Source organism: Gymnoscopelus microlampas (genome assembly GCF_963454915.1).
Source record: "Gymnoscopelus microlampas genome assembly, chromosome: 10".
Taxonomy (NCBI): domain Eukaryota; kingdom Metazoa; phylum Chordata; class Actinopteri; order Myctophiformes; family Myctophidae; genus Gymnoscopelus; species Gymnoscopelus microlampas.
This window is the reverse complement of record NC_139947.1, coordinates 22,522,991-22,544,367: the sequence shown is the minus strand read 5'-3', so window position 1 is coordinate 22,544,367 and position 21,377 is coordinate 22,522,991. Positions and strand designations below refer to the sequence as shown.

General features: G+C 43.3%; 1 protein-coding gene across 1 annotated transcript in view; it reads left to right on the top strand.

Annotated features, from left to right (window-relative positions):
- Positions 1–532: 532 nt before the first annotated feature.
- The window catches only part of LOC311054384 (guanine nucleotide-binding protein G(I)/G(S)/G(T) subunit beta-1-like), a 40,104-nt gene continuing 19,259 nt past the window's right edge, over positions 533–21,377 (top strand). The window contains exon 1 of the mRNA XM_084070304.1: positions 533–1,023. The gene's annotated coding sequence lies outside the window, so the exon portion shown is untranslated. The remainder of the gene's footprint in view (positions 1,024–21,377) is intronic.

Sequence of the window (21,377 nt, the reverse complement as noted above, 5' to 3'; positions counted from 1 at the left end):
TAAATTGTTCTAATCTCCCTTCATGTTCTGTACAGGCTACTTGTCTACAGACCTGTGTTATATGCTATTTAGGCATGCAGCCTACTAAATTGGTTGATTTAGTCTTAGTCTTTTGAAAAACACATCATTTAGTTTTAGTCCTATTTTAGTCATCTGAAATAGTTTAGTCTTATAGCTAAATCTCATCAAACGGTGAATCCGTGGCTCAAATGCCGAATAAATTAATGGACCTTGATATGAGAAGGGTTGAACATTTTAACCACTGATGTATGCTATTTAGGCATGCAGTAGCCTACTTATGAGTGAGTAATAAACCCTTCTGAATATAAAATGATATGAAACATCACCTTCGGATTAACAACATCAGCACATGAGAAGGTGAAATAATACATAAATAAAAGGAAAATGTAATTGTAACTATGTTTTTGGAGTGGTCCTGCGACCCCTTCGCTGTGCGTATTATGACGCTGTGGCGTAAAAACGTGGGGTTTCCCGGAGCTGAGAGCAGGGTTTACTACCGCGCCCATCTGTGCTGTTTGATGGCCGGAGGAAGAGTCTCACACAAACTGTTGTGAAGAAAGAAGAAAAGGGGGACGACGGACGGACGGACGGACGGCGCCGGGGAAAAGAAAGACGAGAAAGGATTTGTTTTTTTTATTTTAAAGACTTGAGAAAGAAGAGTGACGTTTTGAACCCGGGGGACAACAACACAAACAGGGGTCATTATTTGCATAAACTGAAGAACCCGCTTATTTTTTTTGTTTTCTTTTTTTTATATATTTCTTCCTTGCACGGTAGCTAGGCTGAGCACCGCTCCGTCTCCACCGGTGTGTGACTGTGTGTTGTTCACCTGACTACGGCGGCGGGTCGAAGAGCTGCGGGTTTCGGGGAGTGTTCCGCTGCTCTCCTCGGTCGGTCGGTAGCGTTTTACTACTGGGCTAAGGCAAGAGACAAGAGTCGATATTCGCCGTTTCCCCAGTCAATGTGATAAAAAACGACGGACACCCCTCGACTGAAAAGCTGGTAAGACGCTGACACATGGAATGGGGGTTAATTTAAATATTTTCACGTAAAATAATCAATCATAAATGGTATTAATGTGTGTGCAGATGCAAAGCACAGACAGGTGGGGTTAAAGAAGTGGGGTTGAGTGTAGTGGAGTTGCTGTTAGCTTGCTTGCTGCTAGCCTGCTGTTGGGTGACATACAGATAGATGGTGGGGTGAGGAGTCCGTATAGGAGCTTTGCTAGTTGTTGCAGATGCAGATCATCATATCAACATTCATAACAACAACCCCCAAAAGGGTCGAATCATATTAACACTTCGATCTAATTATTATCACTGGGTTGATCATTCCATTCTCCTGCCAGGAGTAACGTTATTCTTATCTGTATCATAAGTAGGTGGGCCAGCCTCTTTATGCTTAATCTATGCTCCAGGCGTACGAAGAAACATAAATCAGGCCTTGTTATAGTTGGACCTTTTTTTGATTTTTTGTGTGCCTGTTTCACCCCTCTTCTTCAGTCATCTTCAACCTCCGGGTTTCATTCACATAGGTTTTGCCCACTTTAGTTTTTTACCAAACACACCGCACAACTTTCTTTACCCGTCATTTGAGTCGATCATGTAGGGACTCTCATTACCACCATACACTGCTCTTTAAAGGGATCGAACATACAGTGGAATGTGTTGATACCGCGGCTCCTTGTTTGCTGTTGGTTGTTTAATGGTATACTATACTGTAACATGGGACTGTAGGCCCACATTTGTCTGTGGGTTTGCTAGTAACTAACTGGACGTTAGCTGGCGAGCTAATTGGCCGAACATTAGCTGTGTGCCTTTAGCTTAGCCCGGTGACTTAACCAACGTACGGCATCAGCAGATTAATTCTAGACTTTGCATAATCCAGCCATGCAGTCATAAAGACAGTCTCTGGATTAATATCACTATTGCACATAAATGGGCGCAACAAATAAAGCTTGGGATCATCATGCAGTTGATCATAACGGAGTGTAAAAATGGCTACTTTGCAGACAGTGCAGAAACAAACCACCACCCCCACTGCTCCATAGCCAGTCCATACAGGTTAGGAACCACGCACATAAGTCTGCAGTACTGGAGCTGATTTAACTATTTTTGCATCATTTTAAACGCCGTAGTGCGACCGTAAAGAACAGATCTACAAGATGTGGATCTGTACTTTTTGGTAAGCTTACACCGTTGCGCCCATGGAGTAGGCCTAATAGATTGGGTGTGTGGATTTCGAACATGGCAGCCAAGATGGGTCACATAGTATGCATGTAATTATTATGCATGTATTGTTTAGCCAGCTCTAATGGGAGCTGTAATCATATGACCCAGAAACAGACTGTGGATTTTGACCATAATAGGCCTATGATGATGGCTGTAAAGTGTGTAGGTTTGTCATCCATTTGCACAAAAAAAGGAGACTGGTTTAGCCTGCGTCCACTTCTTTTCGCCACTTGATTTATTTGTTTAAAAAAAACGTGGCTGTGTGACAACCCCAAACCCTTCAAATCATAACGGAAAACTGAATTTATTCAGAAGCTTTTGCAGCCATGGCTGCAAAGGCTTCCTATAGTTTTAACCAGTGCTCAGACAGTCTTAGAAGAACAGGCTGTGCAGATTCGTTTGATGAGCCATTAACTTGAAACTCTTATTTTAAGCATGTCTTAATTGGATCTTCACGATCTTTTTATCTTGAGAACGGAGGCTCCGTCCCTGTCTGTCTGCAGAGCAGGGTGTTAACGGCCAGATGAGATCAGCCAGGCAAGCCAGCAGCACACTGGACTGTAACCTGCAAGAGACAATAAATAATAGGCACAGTTCACCTTTTTGATGAGGCAACACATCCAGTTAAATACCCCAGCAGAGGAACTGTAAAAGCCAAGGACAGGAAGGGGGCGGTCATTACAGTGTTATTTAGTGGTGGAAATATTTCCACAACTCGCCGATGGTTTAGCAGCCGAGCCAGACATTGTGTCGCAGAAAGAAAGCTACAACACAACCGTCCGATCCAAGTAAAAATATAAACATAAAAAATAAATAACTATACTTCCAATTCTTTTTGGGGAACTGGTAGATCTACAAGCTCACAAGCGTGTTGTGCATGTGAGCTTGTAGATCGGCTATTTTCCGACGAGCGACACGGTCTACGACAAAGTACACAGCAACGTTACGTGACGTATGCCAACACATGCAGTGCGGATAGTCGCTGATATCTTTCTTTAGTCACGTCAGAAGTTTTCCCCGTGTGCCTAAAACTAAAAGAGTTATTTGTTATGTTCCTGGTCCACACTCCACAAAGATGAATTCATGTCGCCACATTGTCCCTCCCTCTGCCTCCTTGAATGAATGGGTTCCTGTATTCAGGGCCCAAGCAGCTGCAACCAACAAGATGGCGTTCAAAGCCTTTTTTTCATCACCGCTTTCTCCCACACCGAGGAAGACAGCTGCCTGCCCGGCATCGGAGGGATTTGGGGCGTTGGCATAGAAATTAGTTGAATTTTTGTGTTTTTGTCATTAGACCCTCGAGGTGTTTTCTTTACATAACAAGATTTATTTTTTAATCGGATGATTTTTTTTATGGGGAACGAAATCGCTCCGGTGCACCTCCGATATAGGACTCCATAGTGGGGAATAGAAGGAGTGTTGTAGGCTACATCTTGGTTATCTCCACTCATACCGCTGTTTAGGGATCTAATAACGTTTGTCACATTTGTAACCACATACTACATAATAAAGGTAGACATTTGTTAGTCCATAATATACAATAAAGCCCAGATTTGATTTTGGGTGTGTGTGTGTGTAGCCTTCCTTTTGTTATACTTAATGCAATTGTGATTTGATGATGACTAGTGTGCTTCTTAGATAATGTTCTCCTTCATCATATTTTGATTCAGCAAATTTCGGTTTCATGGGGTTCATATGACTTTGTTAAAATAAGTAATTTTGATATTGGTTAGTGAGATTCTCAACATTGTATGGTTATAAAGGTAGGCTACATTGTAAAGTTTCACGGGTGGTATCCCATTTCCTTTAATGGAATAGTATCTCAAACCTCCCAAATCTATTTTAATCTGTTTTCAATAACAGCACTGTCCAGTTAATTTCAGGTTGATACTTCCTCTTTTCAGGCATACTGACATTGTGTAGTTGAATACCCAAATAACGTAATCACAGATATTATGATTTGTTGCACCCATACCTACCTTGATTATTAGGGCTGGCCCTGAAAGTTTGTTCTATTGGCATTCAGATCTCAGTTCCGAGGTTTGAACAATCTCTTGTTTCTTTTTTTTTAGAGGATATGTAAATGTCTGTGTGCATACAGGACACAGTAGGCGGGATCTAGAGTCTAGAACAGGTCTGAGTACTGAGAAGTAAATGGAAAGATATATATCCTGGAGTCGGGAACACAGGGGTTCCACCGTGCCTCAAGCAGAATTCAGGCTGGTCCGGTGCATCTCAGGAGTGGGACTGGTAAGTATGAAGAAGGAAGGCACTGGCGCAAACTCGGACAATTAAAGCCTTTTTAATAACAGTGTGCAGGCAAATTACGTGACGTTTCAATGTCAATACATATTTGTCAGGTCATACCATGAAGAGGCTACATGGCTGAGCAATGGCCCTTCCAATTGGGCTATTGGCTAATTGAAGGGCCTGCCACTGTTCCTCACCTGCTTTCAAGCCATTTGTAGCCTCTTCATGGTATGACCTAGAGCATCGAAACGTTGTCACGTTTTGCCTGCACCGTTATTAAAAAGGCTTTAGTGCCTTCCATCTTCATATATCCTGGAGTGTCAATGGATTGATAGATATCAATCGTTGAACATTATCAATTTCGATTTTTACTGAGGTTACGTTTAGGAATACCTGGTGGAGACGTTCCGAGGTCGCCGGATTTGACCCATGGCGAGCGTGTTTTGGGGCGAGCGTTCTTATATTCCACCAGACGCCGGACCTGCAAGTACTTAAGCGATGGTGTATGCTTAAAAAGAAGAGATCTACAAGCTAACATCCGGTACCATCACGGCGTGATTATGGATCCCACCTATGCTCCAGGATATAGACCCGTCTTACCTGTCTGATTGGCTCCATGGCAGGCATAGATTTACTGAGGTTAGGGTTAGGGTCAGGCATAGTTGTACTGAGTTTAGGGTCAGGCATAGATTTACTGAGGTTAGGGTTAGGATCAGGCATAGTTTTACTGAGGTTAGGGTTAAGGTTAGGTTTAGGCATAGTTGCAAAAACGAGAACTGTCAATCACAGCGGGGTTTGCCTGGAGCTGCGGTGAGTCCATAATAACGCACCATCACACAGTATTGATAGCTTGTGAATCTGTTCTTTTTGCACATGTGAAAACCTTCTACTCTGCCATTTAATTGCACTCGTCCACGGACCTGCAGCTGTCTGCTGGACACAGACACACCGCGTCGCCGGCTCATAGACAATGATACAGCAAAGAGAAAAAGCTTTTATCTCGGTCAGAAACGAAAACAAATCACGAGTACGCAGCGTTGCTCGGATCAGTATATGTAATATTACTGTTTTGGCAGATGTAATAAGTTGCACTGCTCGTTACCGGGTAAAGTAATAATATTACAGTAATATATTGCTAAGTAACACGTTACTGCCCAACACTGGTTGGGGTTTGGGACCAGCCCAAATGTAAAGCAGCAGGCTATCGGAGTAACAATTATCACAGTTACAGTATAGTTATCATTTAGTGACAGAGCAAACTGCAATTCATTGTACACACCTCAACTAACCTTTTTCAGTACAATCATCATCAGTATCTCTGAAGCATATACATATGAAGGTGATTAGATTGATGATTAGACACAAATACTGTGTGTGTCTGTGTGTGAAATCTGCAGTCCCTCTGTAAACAGTTGTCAGTGAGAGCTGCTCTCCCTGTAGTGTCGCATTCCAAAAACAACTGATCTACAAGTTAACATTTTGCATCGCAAGGTGTTAGGTATAAGATCAGGTCTCTTTTGACATGTGGCTCCCTCAGCTTTGACGGTATAACACCTCTCGTCCCTGTTTCTACTGAAAACACTGCTGCTTTTCCATGATTTTATACACTTCTCGACTGTTTCTAGATCAAGACTCATTTAAGGAGTCACTCGCCCGATGAGATCGCTTGAATTTACACGTTTGATTAATGGTCGTGTAAGTGCAACATGTATCACCTGCTACGGACACACGCATCCATATGCACACACATGTGTGCACACCCACCTAACATATATATATATAAGTGGCTGTATCGTTTTAACTCACCGAGTGCCAGAATTATTTCTGGCTATGTTGTCCCAGTGCCAGAGATCAAAGTAAAAAAAAAGTGCTTAGGAAGCGAGATACAGCCTTTTTCAGTTATAAGTTAAACAAGGAGTGGATGGAGCTGCAAATCTTCAGATAATGATATCTTGGGTTCTGAACATGTTTTTCAAATGTTTTTTAACATTTTTTCCAAAAACACGTCAAACACGTTATTGGCATGTTGCGCCATAGCGGTAAAACACGTCAATGGCACTCTTAAGACCGTAACACTTTAGACAGAATCAGAAATGGATAACATGAGCTATTTCTTGTATGAAAATGTTAAAATGCAGAGTAATTATTTTACTTTCTACTGGGTAGTCTCTGTAATTCACCAACCAAAGAGGGAATATGCTCACCATTTGCGCCTATTTGTAATGTCATTCCTGTGTGATCAAGTTGGCTGCGTCACCTCAGTCTTGCAGCTCTCTTATGCTTAATTTATGCTCCATTGTATGACCATGTCGCGCGCTGAAAATAGCTGATCTACAAGCTCACAATCATGGCACATTGTGCGCTTGTAGATTGGGACACCATGACACTGGCATACGACAGTAGTTGAGTATAAATCGGGCTTTACCTCTCAGTGCAGCACAGATCAAAATGGAAACATACAGACGTATACATCCTGAGATAATTTAGTTTTTTTTAAGGGAGGTTCTACTGCACAGCTCACGTCCCTTTCTCAAGACAATACAACCAAGCTATGAAAGTGATAATCCCTATAGCTGCTTCTCGATATGTTGTGTAAGCTTTTTACCCTTCTTTACCCAGCTTGGCTATTCCCACGTTTCATTTGTGTTTTCACTGTACTGTCGCACCTCTTTAGGACCTCTTTAGTGTCTGTGCTCTCAGCTTCGCTATTGGGGATTCTGTGACCAATGGTAATCAGCAGTGCTACACGTTACCATTTTGGCCCATTGTAGCCCTGCTTAGCCTTCATGGAATTCCACGTGAACGGAGACGTAAAAAAGTCCCGTCCCCCCAGGGACCTCCAAGCACCAAAAATGGAAACACAAAAAATGCACACCAAGATGTGGAGTGTCAAGCAGGTACTGTGCTATGGGAAAGGACCATAGAGTGATGGCCACTGCTATCCAGATTATTAGAAAGAATCCATCCAGTGTCTGGTGACTTCTCACCATGGTTGATGGGCAGGGGTGTCATAAACTGTTGGTGTCCCTTAATCATCTTGTCTCAAGTCTCTCGACACCTCCCAGGATGACACGATTGGCATACAAGCCTCTGAAAGCCATAGCCTAGCTGGGGGCTGAAGGACATTGCAGGGCTCAAAATAACTTTTTACTCGGTAGCAGTGGTGCTCCCAATTAAAAACAATTAGGAGCTCCAGAAAAAAGCATTTGAAGCATCCAAAAAAATGTAAGGAGCAGCAATATGTAATAGATTATTTTTTAATTGATAAAAACGACAAGATAACTGTACGGGTAAATGATGAGAGTATCCTAAAAACGCATATTAGGCTTCATGCAATATTCTATATCCTAGGGCCAGGATTTAAAATGTAGGCTAGTCTCCTGGTTGTCTGTTCCTGTATGTTACTCTTCCATCTATCTCTTCACTGAGGCATCAAACATCAACAGAGGAGGACCCCGCCTCTACTGTTTCCCCGACTGTTTCCAATCAGATCTTCAACTATTGTTTTTATTTGTTCACTTTCATGGCCCATTTGGTTAATGTAATTGGAACGTCGTCCAGTTTTGGGCACACCACACAACAATTATTTGCACATGCATAAATGCTCCCAATTATCATTTTAGGTCACACAGATTATATTTTGAATGCACGGAGAAGGGAGACCTTTGTTAATCCCACATGGGAAATTGAGTTTCAGCTTCATCCAGCTGATGGCTGCTCAGATGGTTATGACGAGGGCTGGTCTTGCTCAGACACATAGCTGAGGCCGGCACGCTAACTGGGGACGACCTGTGTTTCCTCTCCCCATTCAGCTCTGGCCGCATATGCAATTTAAAAATCTGCATTGTCCCTGGGTTTGCACACATCAGGAGGACCGTTCACTCGGATGAGTGTCACCACAAGAAAATGAGCATATGTTAAAAGACTGAATCATCTGCCCGTAGTGCTCTAGAGAAGATTTTTGTTTTGTTTTTAATGTAGATTTTCATCCTAATGAATGACTTACTGTATTTCCTCTCGCACACACTTTCTGCAAGCCCTGGATATGAATGGGATTACATTCTTACTGTCTGGATTTGGGCCTGTGGGATTATGGCGGCATGGTCAGTGATAGTCCTGATGTTCCTGTTGTCTTATGATCCTGCTACTACAGTATATAGAATTTCCTATTATCGTAATTACAGGCCACCAGTGCCATGATGGGTATAGGCCAATATGACAGTCATGCCTGACCCTGGACCTGAGATCACTGTTTGTTTTTTTCAGGTCATACATGGTCATGGACCACCACCCCCTTTCACTTTCTGTTGTATTTGTGTGAGATTTCCAATAAATGCTTACACTACTTGTGTGGGGGACTGCTGGCACATACTGTAATAATGGGTGCTGTCAACTTTATGTAGGTGGAGCATATCTGTATCTATAGCAGAAGTTTCCTGTCATACGCCTCTCCTGCTGCATCTGTCCTTGTTCCTCATTCCATCATCTCCGTACAAGAGTCGGAAACAAATCACCCAGGGCACACTCAGTTGCCACTTGCCAGTACAGGGGCACTTGCCCGCATTGCTAGTTGGAACACGCTCTAAAAGAGATAACTCACTTCACCCGCAATGGTTGTGTTCATCAGCTAGCTTATTATTTCTCTTAACCTAAATGGACCATTAGTGGCAGCTGCTCCATTGTGGCTTCCGCTACTTTGCTCTCTTGGGATTGTCAGAGGAGCTCTAGTGGACTGTGGTCTAGCAGTATAAATCCATTGCCTACTTTATTACCAGGCTTGGTTTTGAATATTTTTTTCTTTTCCTCCCAGGTGTGTTGTATGTTGACAATCAACAGCTAGGCTAACGATTGAATCTGAACTGCTCTTCTGGCATTAAGTGGCTTCAGTAAGAGTAGCTTCGATCAGACCTTTCCCTGGCCTTTCTTTGTTAGTACACCCAGTGGAATATGCAATTAGTCAAGGCTCAAAACATCAGCTGTTTGGTGATCTCTATGTGACCGTTCTTCTTCAGTGGGGGCTTATGATTGGTCTGGTTGTATTTACAGTATTTGTTTCCTATCTCAAACCCTGTTCACTGTCCCGCACAACCCCTGATTGCCATTGGCTTTCTCTACCCCCCAACACACACACACACACACACACACACACACACACACACACACACACACACACACACACACACACACACACACACGCCTAGCACTCCCCCTTCCATATGGGACATTGTTATCGCCACCGCTGGGCAGGCCTACTTTTTATTTTTAAACCCCAAGTGCCAGTTGAAGGCTCACCGTGGATGCTCCTGTGTTATTGAACAACCCCTACCCATGAATTGCCCTCCAGGGGAGGGGTGTCGCAGCCTGCGCCTGACACCCCGCCCCCCCTCCCCCCAAGGCCCAAGTATATTTGAACACAAACAAGCACATCTTCATTCTTCACTGCATTAGTTTATTATTAGTGTCGGTCCATGTGACCAGACTTTCTCCCCTGCCTCCATCTCCTCTCGTCTTATGTCAGGTTTTCTCCTGCAGACGTGAGGGCTGTGTTAGTCATTCTTGGTTTGTGTGTACATTACAGTTGACTAGAAGTAATGCTATGTACATTTCATCCTCTGCATTTAACCCATCCTAACTATTTGGTGCGGTGGGCAAGTATTGAACAGCCGGGGGAGCAGTTGGGGTTCAGTGCCATCACTTTTATAATAGCACAACAGGTGTTCATGGTCTTCCATGTCCGTTGTTGTCTTCGCCAGGCCGTGAGGCGAAGACTATGTTTTTGCCCCATCTATGTGTGTGTGTTCCATCTGTCCGTCTGTGTACAGTTAATCCCAGCCACCGCTGGACCAGTTAGCGGCCTAAACCAGGCCGCTTTGCATTTTGGCCTATAACTCTCCTGGATTCCTTGGATCATGGAACTCTCCATACAGGCCATGCAAAAGTTTCCCACTGTGTGAAGTGTGTAGTGTTGCCAAGAGAGGTTTTGTTGCTTTAGGTCACGTTCCACCAGCTAGTTTGACTGTAGCTGCTGCTGTGTCAACAGCTTGTCACCACTGACCATAAGGTCGAGGGACATTGTTTTGAATAGTCAAAGAAGTGAGTGGTGACGGGCCGCTTAGTGACCCGCACACAACTCTGGTGTCAGTGCCATGTTAACAGTGTAACTCTCCGTACAGGCACAAGCCCTGAAAAATACTTTGCATGAGAGTCTACTCTGCTTTGAATACAAGCTAGCTTGCACTCTTTATTTACATTCTGGCCCTTAAATCCGACTGCCACGGGGAAAATGTGACCAAACCTGAATCCCGAGCTGACGGGAGAGGCTGCCAGAGTCAGTGATTCAGCACCCCCCTCCTTTTCCCCTTTTCCTCCACCCTTCTTCCTCTGTAAAGCCAGAAGAGCCACAGTCACTTGAGTAAAACAAGAGCACGCTGGCTGGCCGTCATGTGACTCTTCACACACACTTGTTCCTCTCTTTTTGAAAGCTAGGAGAGCTAAAGCAGGGGGAGGGGTACGTTAAGTAATGCATTATAAGGAGTGTATTTTGTTATAAATAAAATCATGCTTTTGGTTTCAGGCAATTCTGACTTCTTCTGTTGTTGTTGTTTTTATCCAATGCATTCATAGTTACTCCTGTATGAAAAAGCTGGTTGTGCAGATACCCCAAGAACAAAACAATCCCTTTGTTGATGTATGTGACTACAAATACATAAATACATATTTGCGTCCATCTTATCCTATTCCACACTAGTCTGGGAGTAATTTGGTCAGCATAGGTGCTAACTTGTTGAACCTGTTTGGTTGAAGTCTCCTGCTCAGGAACACTGCAGGGGTCTTAACTTTACTAGCATGAACTAGTCATTCAAGCCATTTGACTGTTCCTAACTGACAAAGCTTTTAAGATTTGGCCTAATCTGTCATGGCATGACCCTAACGCTGTGCAGGCAAAGGGGTATATGCAGTATTGTGATATTGAGACAGCCCAGCTTTTTTGTTTAATGTGACATCGTAATAATTAATTAATTGTCTCCACACACATACACACACAGTTGATGCCGTGTCCGCTATTGTCAGACATTACCCACAAAAGGTAAAGGCACATTTTGGGGATGAAAAGAAGAAAAAAAAGCTTTAATAGTTATGCCAGTCAAATGTATCTTTTAGGTATTTTATCAAAACTCAAAGTTTGTTGTGCAGATATCATGGGGCAAGGATCACTGCGTTGGTTGTACAATGCTTGGTCAATACTTGCTATTTTCATATAGTGATTTGTAGCCATTAAAATTGGTCATACAGGGCAGCGGTGTAGGAGGGGGTGGAGGTGCCGTATACAGCAAAGATTTACCATGCACAAGTTTAGAGGAATTACGGTAATGCCGAAGACATTGCCCGTTGTTTTGGCTTTGACTCTTTTGAGACAGCTTTGGACCTGTTGCTTGCAAGGATGGAAAGATTTATTTAAGACTTGGTGAGCACACATATTATGAAGAATGGAAATGCAAAGATAATTGTAAACTAAAGGTAGCTCTCCACCACCCAACAGACTACGACAGATTACTACAGACTGGCAGTCGAATGAAGTTGGGAGATCAGTCGGTTGGAAGGTGTGAAAAAAAGTAGCTGAATGCACCTGATAGCCGACACCAACAGACGGCTACTATGGTGCTAAAATAGCCTATGGCTTGACGTCTTTTTCAACAAGCCTGCTGCTTATCCGATGGTCGGAAGCTGACCGAGCTTGCTCGTCGGCTTTCGGCGCTTCCTACAACTTGCGACCCAACGCAACAGCAGATTTTCGGCAACAGACTCTTTCCAACACTTACCGCCACCAACGTCGGTGTGGTGGAGAGCTACCTTAATATTTCCGCCCTTGTTGCTCGTGCTACAGGGCTTCACGAGCAGACAGTAGGCTGCACATTATAGAGCTTTTTATAACATCTTAGTGATTTAGTTAAAATCGTCTAATGTACTGTAATTTTCTGTGGTTGTCATCACCAAAATTGTACCCATTTAGACCTGAGGCCGATTCTAAAAACGGCTTCTAAATCCTAAAAAATCTATAGCTATAGCGAAAACTAAAATGACACGGATGCTTTCCCGGAATGAAAGGTTTCCAAGTCTTAAGACGAGTACGCTTGGCATGCATATGGCCTGTTTGACTAAATTATGCAGCACATTTTTGAGTGAAAGGCACAACTACAACAACCAAAATACAGTAAGTTCCATATTGCCCACTATACTGTTGGGAGAGACACAGCCAAGGGTTTAACACTAGGCTGCTCCATTTAATTAATCCTCTAATTGAATTACAGGAGCACAGTAACTCCTGCTTTTCTTCCCAGTCGACAGTGCATTACTTTTCCTTTTAGCTTTTAGGTTGTTTGCTCCATTGTCCAGGAAAAGGCAAGGTCTTGGCCTCGAACACAAAGCCCCTGGACCCAGGTCCACTGGCGTGGAAAGGTTTTTATGTTGTACATAGAGCACCGATGTTTTCCTGCAAGAGGCCTTTAAATGGCCAGTCCCTCCTCCCCTCGCAGCACAGAGATTCCTTCCTCATCCATTTCAATGGCTGTGCTGTGACGTCACATGGATTCATATATGTCTAGTGTAGCATGTTTTATTTGGAGCCTTTGTCGGCATGCCTGCAGCTCTATCTTTAGTGCCGGTGTTTGTATTGTGATTATGTGGTCCGATGAAAAGAGGTCTCCTTGAATGGTTGTATGAATGAATGAATGAATGAATGAAAAGTTGCCTTGATAGATTTGGGTTAAGGGTGGTCAATCTTTCCCAATTGTGGATGTCTTTGCTGTAGAAGCACAGATATTTTAACCAACAGTTTTTCCAATATCATTATTTTAGTTTATATGTACAACTGAAATCCATTCTAAGTTATGAACAAGTGAATCCATGTTTAGTTTTAGAGTTTTGATGGAGAAGGTATTCGTTTCAGTGTTGTGGCCCTTTCCTACTTGGCTTTTGGTGAACTTGATTTGAATATCCATTTCAATGAATAGATGAGATAAGTAGGAGGTGCAAATCAAGGGATTGGATATGGGGAAATATTAGTCCGCAATAGGAGCTTTGTAAATACTGCATGATATTATTGAGCAAAATGTACATACTGGACTTATTTTTACCCTGGGTACTGTAATTCATTTGGGAGCAGACTTCCCTATGCAAATACTATTTCAGCTTTAAAACGTGGGTACAATATTAAGAGAGAGGGAGAGAGAGAGGCTATTCAAAAAAAAATGAATAGGAAGATTTGTACAAGGTTTTTGCCCAATGAGTGCACCGAGCCAGAGATTATACATAGCAGTTGCATGTCTTTGATGATGCTCTCTGGGACACTATTTAGGACAAGGGCAGCCATTTGAATTGTGGAAATTGCTACAGTTAAAAAAGCATTTTCATGCCAATTGAATTGTTCAACACTGGCAGGAACCCCATCATACATAGATTTGTGTCAAGTCATTTGTAGCCCCAGGATTTCTGATCCAAATCTACTCTGTTCTACTTTCAATGCTGCAATATAGGCTGCAGAGCCAGGCTGTTCTCTTTCATTTCAGACATTCTTTTGCAGAGATGTAAGGATTTGGAATCCCACCTATAATCCTCAGACTGGTGACCAAGCTGGTGACTAGGTCTTCCCCGTGTCCAGATTAAGCCGAATGAAGAATTCTGTTCACATTGTACGAGAACAGATTATATGTTACATCATATGCTCGACGTAAATGTCATTGAGCATAACACAAAGTCGGAGCAATTTGGGCAAATTGAAAAGCCGTGTATTCAGAATAATGACTGGGAAGGGCTTGGAATCCACATAATGTTTATCAAGTTAGTAGCTGAATAGGCCGACCTATGTCAATCAGGACATGTGCTGTAGCCAGGTCAGGGCTGTGTTGCAGATGATGTTACACACACACGCCTGTGTGTCTCAGCGTGTGAGAGGCGTGCCTAATATTTTGTTTATGGCCATGTGCAGGATGAGCATGAAACACATCAAGCGGTTCCTCCCATGTCTGGGTGTCTGAATTGGTTTGTTCTGCCATAAGTAGTAAGTACACAGGGAAACGGAGAGATCTGTCCTCTGTCTCTCCACCTCATTCTCTATTCTCACTGATTCTCTCTCTCTCTCCCCTCGACCTCTGCCCTGTTGTTGGGACTCCATTTGGCAGAGATACATTGTGGCATAGTTTCTGCATATGTGTGTGTATCTCTTTCTCTCACACACACACACACACACACACACACACACACACACACACACACACACACACACACACACACACACAAAGTGAGTCGGATAGGGTAGGGGCTTTTAAGAAATGGCCATAAGCGACTTCAACGTTCTCCTCTTACTGGACGGTCAGCCCTCTTGTCCCGGCCCTCTTTGTGACCTGGTTGTGTTTCAGCTGCATTCACCATGCATCACTTCCCCGCAGCACTTAGCTCCCCTTAGATACCAGCCACACACACACACACACACACACACACACACAGTCTATCCAGTTGCTCTTCTATTCTTGCATTAGTAGGGTAGACCACAGTGGAGCACTCCCACACCCCCACCCACCCCCAGTAAATGTGTGCGTGCGGTCATGCACGCCATGCGCATGCACACTGTTATGTAGGTTATTTGCTTTTATATACAGCTCAGCCTGCATGCATGTGCTCTTATTTGTTTGTTTAACATTTGTGTGTGTGTGTGTGTGTGTGTGTGTGTGTGTGTGTGTGTGTGTGTGTGTGTGTGTGTGTGTGTGTGTGTGTGTGTGTGTGTGTGTGCGTGTGCGCGTGCGTGCATTATGAGTGGTATGTCAACCAGGTCATGCTTTTAGTACACTCTACCTTAGTTTCAGGACAAACATGAGTCGGATGAATTCTGTTAATTTTTTTTATCGTTTCATATTAGTTTCCGAAACTGCATGGCGTGCATGATTTCATTTGGAGCTTTCAAATTTACTGTCGCATACCACGTAAATTATAATAATACAAACTCTGATAACTGGTCATAGTAGGTTGGATGAATCTTCAATCTCTTCAAAATACATACCAGTGAAGGACGTTCAGCCAACTGTAATCAAGGTAATGATTAATGAGTCTATTGTTTTTAGGATGGCATTGGCAAAGGTTTATGGCTGCTGCTATGTCCTGAAGAATGAACAAATAAGAAATAAGCTGTAGCTTAACAGTTAAGTGTACAAAGTCATGGAAATAAGAAACATTTTCAGTGGACATAGGGAAGTTGTGGTACTGTCGTAAGCTTAGAGGGAGTCACGTGTCAAAAAAAGAACATATCTACAACCTATCAATGCTTACAATGTGAAACGTTGGCTTGTCGATCAGTTACTTTTTGTAACACGATACTACAGAGAGAGCAGCTCTCACCGACACTGTATACAGAGGGCCTGCTGCAGATTTCTCACACACACACGTGCACGCACGCACGCACGCGCACACACACACACACACACACAGTATTTCTGTGTCTAAACAGCAATATAATTTTCATATCGTCGGTGCCCAGAACGAACCAGCTAACTCCATTTTCAGCTTTTTTCAAACAACGCTATTGAACACCCTTTACGTCTGTGTAAAAAAAACATGTTTGAACCAATGAAAAGTATTAAAAAGCGCCTCTGAAAAAACCTAACAACTCCATTGGATCCTCAAACTGTCTGTCAACACCACGCAACCCCCCCCACCCCTCTCCTCCTACAGGCAGAGCGCGCTGGCGCAGTGAGAGGAGGAGCACGCAACACATAAACAAACTAAACGGCAGGGTTTTTCTCGCCGTAGTCTGTTAAAACTATGCAGTGTACCTGTTTATCAAACTTAGCACTGACGCTAATGTTATGAAAACAAGTAATTATATTTCTAAAATCTATGAAGTGTTTAATGAGGAGAGCAATGTGACAAGAAGAAAGGAGTTCATATCATTTCTGTCACGCTAGTTCTACTCCAACTCCAACTCTGAACCCCTCTTTGCAGAAGTGATTGTAATATTTAAAGTCCTGTTTATTATTGTAGGCCTATATAATAAGTGTCATGAGGCATCAGGGCATTAATTCACACGTTGTTGTGATGCATTGTGAGCTTGGAGATCCATTGTTAGCTTTTAGGAATTTATACCCTTTAGAAACCTCGCCCTCAGCAGCGAGTGGAGCTATTGTTGTTCGTACTCCTAACTCCATTTCAGCTTGATTTCTGCTCGTATGAAACTACTAACTCCACTTGCGCTGGATTTGGGTAAAGTGTTGATAATATAATGACACATGCAAGTATCTGACAATATATAAAGTCACTATACCAACTTTGATGAGGCAGTATTGCTTTGTTTTAAAAATATAAGGTTTTCTTCATTTCCTGAAAAACGTATATTTAGATTTTTCGTTTCCTGAACAATGAGCGTTTTGGAGTTGGCAGATTCGCGCTGGACAGCAGGTCCGCCTTCAGTCCACTCAAAATTATGCTAATATTCTTTTTGTTGTTTATGATGATCTAAGTCATTGAAAATCGATAGTATTATATAGTAATATTAACACATGGCAATATACTAAAAAGCTATTCATAATTTGTGTCTGGTGAAAAAGGTTAGTCAAGTCAGAGCCTAGGTTGTTGTAGGCCTAATGAAGTTGGTCCGCTAGTTCTATCTACCCTACACAATTGGCACACCCCGTTTTATTATCAACAAAATATATCAACTTAAATTGTAGCACCGGACCAATTGAGAAGTCACCTAGAGCAGCCCACTTACTGGTCCATAATTAGGATTATATTACTAGACTATATAATTGTCCAGAATTTACTTGATTAATTGACTATTTTGCGAAATGCAAAAAAGCAAACTTAGGCTGGTTAACACAAATGATTGAATGAAGTCCTGAGTGCATGTCTGGACTGGAGGTGGGGTTCATGGGGGAGTGACCTCAATCCTCCAGCTGAGTGAGAAGAGGGGGGAGGGCGACTGATGCCTTGTAAATATTGTATATCTTGTGCCACTATGGCTGTAGGAGCAGAAGAGAAGGGATGGTTGAGTGCTGTTGTAAAAGCCCTTCCTACTGCATCAGAAGCCTGGAAGTGAAGCCCCACCCAGGGCCATGGCTTGGAGGCAAACAAGCTGCCACAATCTGCCATGTTTTCACTGAACAGATTTTACAACATGACCACCCTGTCCTGTTATCACATGGTTATCAGGCAGACCACTGAGGCAGTTTATTTTGAACATTTGAAAATGTTCTGACCAAAAACTATAGAATGCTTCAGTGTGCCGACGATCTCCATTGTATGCTGCAATGCAATCTGGTTGCATTGCAGCATGCCCCCCTGGTGGGGGAAGTAAATACATCAGCAAAATGATCACTCAAAGCATGTATTTTGGCAGGCTTATTCTGCAGCGCTACATGCGAAGCGATGCAAGAGTGCGGACTAGCCAACATCAACTCTGGACTCCTGAATTGCTGCCCTCCACACCCTCCTGTCTAGCATCAGGGTCTTGAGCTCTGCAGTGTTGTTGGCTCCGCTGTCATGGCACAGTGTGTCTACATATGTGGTGCACTTCATTCCCTTCCAGTTCCTAGCAACGTTACATATGATATGTCTTTCATTAAAAATATTTCACTTATTTTGGTTGACATCACGTGTTTGTTGTACATCAAGCAAAAGCAGGTGTCCCCTGTTCTTAATTGTGTAACTTTTCTTTTTCCCTGGTAACCTTTATGTGCAAGTTTCTTTCTTTCTTTGTTTCTTTCATTTTTCTTGATGGTGTTTTTTGGATAATTATAAATGAAAGGGGAAATGGGGGCATTTGGTATCTCATTAGCTTTCAACTGACCTCTTAGTGGGCCCATCAGTAATGGTATGAGGGAAAGTTGGACGGGGGGTTTAGGTGTTGGTTTCTCAACATTAAGCCTAAACTGGTAGGATGGATGTGGCTGATCTTCAAGTCATAAACAGTGATGTGATACTGTCTTCCTTCCTTACGGTTGGTATCTACTGGTTAGGTTGCAGGATGCCGTTATGCTGTCTTCCTTTCCTTACAGTTCATGTTTATTGGTTCGGCTGCAGGATACCTTCTTAGGGTCTAGTCAGATATTCATTTCGCATTACAGAAATGGGGTTCTTGTAAAGCCATTAAAGGAAGTGTGTCCATAATTGTAAGGGCATATAAGTGCAGGGCTTTTGTAAATACTGTACACTGGCATGTTGATGCTTAATTAGCTGATCATTCATGGTGTAAAATGACCAGAAAAATATTCTTGACAATTGCACTGCATGATTGAATATGTATATGGTCAGATTTTCACCAATAATTTATAATTGCCAACCTCAACCTGTGTAGAATCCATTGCGGTGTAGAGAGGGCTATGATTTATGGCAAGTAACTCATGTTAATGGTCAAAGTGCTTACAGTGGGAGTAGTCCACCACCTCCATATTAGATTTTTAAAGGGAACATTCCACACATGTCTTACTTATAACCATCAAAGACCATATTTGTTGGTTAGCTTAAAATTCTTTCATTATCACGTTTAAAATACCTTTTTGTTATTCTAAGAACTCGGAGTAAAGGACCACATTGGCCAGGTACTGTACATGTAGCATATGTTTCACCCCCAATTGCCATTTATCGTAGTGTTTCCTTTCCTCAGTTATCAATATCAAGTTTGCACCTGTCATGACATTAGCCCCATCACCAGTCAGGTACGCCCAATAGCTCAACACAAATAATGACTTTTCACATCCTGCCAGCACATGGAGGTCCTGGATGGCAATATTGCATCAAGTCAGTTCCATAGTGTCAGTGCAGCAGTGTGAAGCAGTAGGCCTAATCTGGGAGCGAGAATGACCTAATTTGGTCCACAGAGTGCGAGTCTGCCTCTGGCTGCAACACAGAGCTTGGTGCAGCACCTCCTGCCGATCAGCCATGTTGCTACCTCGCCGGCCATCTGACCGGGCGGGAAAAGAAAAAAACATTTGTCTAATGGCCTACCTGTCAGTTTCTCCCATGTAACCTATTATGGTGTTGCAGTGGATTGTGTGGTCTGGATCAGAGCCCAGCTGGACCATTGCCACTGGCAGATGCGGCAGCAGTGCTGTTTGTAGAAACCAAAGAAAACATTTGGAAGGATGCAGTGTTGCTACTTCCGGTAGGTGTTTTTGACAAAAGATACAGAGAGAGAGAGAGAGAGCAGCAGCGGAAACGCCCTTCTAGAAGAAACGCCCGTTCAGAGACTCAGCGCTGCATTTCCTGAGGTGGAGGCAGTCTGCTGACACAGTGTAGCAAGCCGAGGCACTAGCACACACAGGCAGCTATATCGACTGACTTGCTCACCATCCCTCGTGGGCTGCGAGGAGCAGAGAACCAACCACAGGCTAGGCTAAATGCCACTCCCAAGGAGCCGGAGATGCAGTGCTGCTTGCAAAAGAAGAGACAGCATGAACCGGCAATAAGGGAAGGAAGGGACTGCGAGGGGTGGGGCAGCTGGTATGGAAGCAGGAGGGCTTTAATTATTAAGACCCCCCTCCCCGCCCCTCTCAGGAGTGTGTGTGGGTGTGAGCAGCAGCATCCTATCATCCCTGTTTGGCTGATCTAAAAAATCCATCCCATCCTGAAAGCGCTTTTAGTGTGTCCATTTATTTGTCATCATTGACTACTGATAGGGCAGCATTAGGTGAGTGAAAAGAGGAGTCATTTGCTAATCTAAAAAAGATTGCCAGTTCGCTTCCCTGACCCATCCAGTATGTCGAAGTGTTGCTGAGCAAGACACTTCACCCCTAACAGCTTCCCGGATGCTGCATTAGCGTCCAAAATGCACCTAATAGTTAGGAAGGGTAAATGCAGAGGACACATTTCATGTATATACAAATGTACCTTGACAAATACAAATACCCATCGCAAAAACTATAAAGGGGACTAAATTATTATATTAACCGTCACATTGTTGGATGAAAAAACTGACTGATCAGGGAATTTGTGGCTAATGAATGTGATAACATTTTCTTTTATTGTTAGTGGTGTACATTGTTTACTCTCTATGGTATATGTATATATATGCCCAGATTTTGCTGCACCCAGATTCGTGCAGCATCTCTGCTTCCTGTAAAGTTCACCGCTGCTGGTTGGCTGTTGACTGTTTGCCTCGAAGTTTGGCAAAGCTAAACGTTTAGGATCACCGGTTGCCCATTTGTGGTTTAATATCGCCTTCCCCTCATCTCATTTCGTGCTCTTCCTAACTGTGTTTTTCTTCGTTCTACCACTCATAATGAGGCTGGCGTGTGCCTCTTGTTTCCCGTTACCTTAAGAAGCCCCCATCAAGGTGAGTGGGTGGTGCACTTGCTCCACTGGGCCCTGTTGTAAAGCTGTGGAGCTTACCACGCCTTGCTCCCCTTCACCAAGGGGTTAATTAGTAGCTCCCCTCCCAATCGTCCTCTGCTTGTTCACTCTCATTAGGCTAATCTACGTCTGTCCTCAAGCTCGCCTCCTGAGCACCAGAACCTTCTCCTATCTGCCCGCCTCCAGCCTCCCTGCCTTACATCACAGGGCGGAGCCCCTTGAACCCCAAACCCCTCCGCCGTTTTCGTCTTGCGAACAAGGCCCTTGTTGTGAATTGATGTCGAGTCAACAGTCAACACTACATATTCATGAAATGTGCCTGTGTCCTTATTATTAATCATCCAACTGTAGTCGATCTGATCTCCGTAGTCTGTTCAATCTGACGTCCCTATTTTGGGAAAGTCATTATAGACGATGGTCAGAAATGGCATATCTGCATAGATCGTCTATTTTCCCCACGCAACACCATTGTATGGCAAAGTGTGAAATAAGGCTTAAGTGGGCAAACAACGGCTAGCTGAAAGTTAGAACAGTTACTGT